Source organism: Lepeophtheirus salmonis, chromosome 4 (genome assembly GCF_016086655.4).
Source record: "Lepeophtheirus salmonis chromosome 4, UVic_Lsal_1.4, whole genome shotgun sequence".
NCBI classification, from domain to species: Eukaryota; Metazoa; Arthropoda; class Copepoda; order Siphonostomatoida; family Caligidae; genus Lepeophtheirus; species Lepeophtheirus salmonis.
In genome coordinates this window covers 18,860,936-18,862,197 of record NC_052134.2, presented here as the reverse complement: position 1 = coordinate 18,862,197, position 1,262 = coordinate 18,860,936, and positions in this window count along the sequence as shown.

Sequence of the window (1,262 nt, the reverse complement as noted above, 5' to 3'; positions counted from 1 at the left end):
AAATATGAGACAAGGGAGAATCCAACTGGTTTTATAAAAATAAATCAGCTTATAAGTGAAGAAGCAAACTTGCCCTCCATCGCCCAGGAATCTATGTAGTTTGATTAGAATAAAACGTATCCTTACTTACGTAACTCAGAATTATAAACAACTCTGACTTTATGGCTAAAGTCTGTATCATTCCTTTTTTTTAAAATAAATAAATGTGTTTTTATCATTGAGTTTCTATGTGGGGGATTTACATCACACACAAAAACACAAAAAAATTATCTTAATTATATCGGATATACATTATTTGTTAAAAGGATTACTTGAATATTTCATGTATGTCCCATAAATCAATAGTTTTATTTTGACTATTTAATAAGTATTAAAAAAATACAAGTATTCTTCGGCACATTATTAAGTTCAAATGCCACTAATTATATTACTCATAAATACATAATAATCACGTAATTTTTATAGATCTAAATGAATGCTAGTATTCATTAATAGTTGGTAATTAGAATAATCAATGTTGAATATCAATAATGTATTTTAAGAGAAAGAAATTGCAGCTTGTACAATCTAAGTACAATCTTGTACTTGAATAGACATTCCAAATTCTTATTCTTTGAAAGATAAATCTTCTTTGACCCATCCGGTAGTACTTTCTATCATTTTTCAGTTTTAAACTTTCTAAAAATGTGTATGGTTTATATTTCGTCCTCAGGCACTTCGCCCAAAGACAGTTTGGCAAGTGACCATTTTGTAGAATTGACACTTTGTCGAATGACGACTTTACTACACCGAACCTTCTGGCGGAAAAAAAATTAATGATTGACATAGTTCTCTTTTTAGGTTTTTTTTCAATAAAATATTGAAATCCACATTATTTTTTTGGGAATTATGTATCCACGTGTTTCGAAAGAACGATAAGTGTAAGAACATAATTTGTAGCTTTCCACCTATATACATATATTTTCATTAGTGTATCAAAACCAAACGATTTATTTGATACAAAACAAAAATTGAATGCATGCATATAGCTTACTCAAATAAACAAAATAGTGCAAATTATGTTGACCTGTGTGACCTTTTTATGACCTTTATTTTGGGGAAGTATATACACCTATAATTAAATTTTAAAATATATAATTTAAATTCTTACAACATTTTTTTAGTAGGAGTCATTTTTATAATGAAATGACCTCTGACATATTTTTTTAATCTAATTGATTAAATTAATGGATTCAGTCTTGTGCACTTATGATTCATCATCC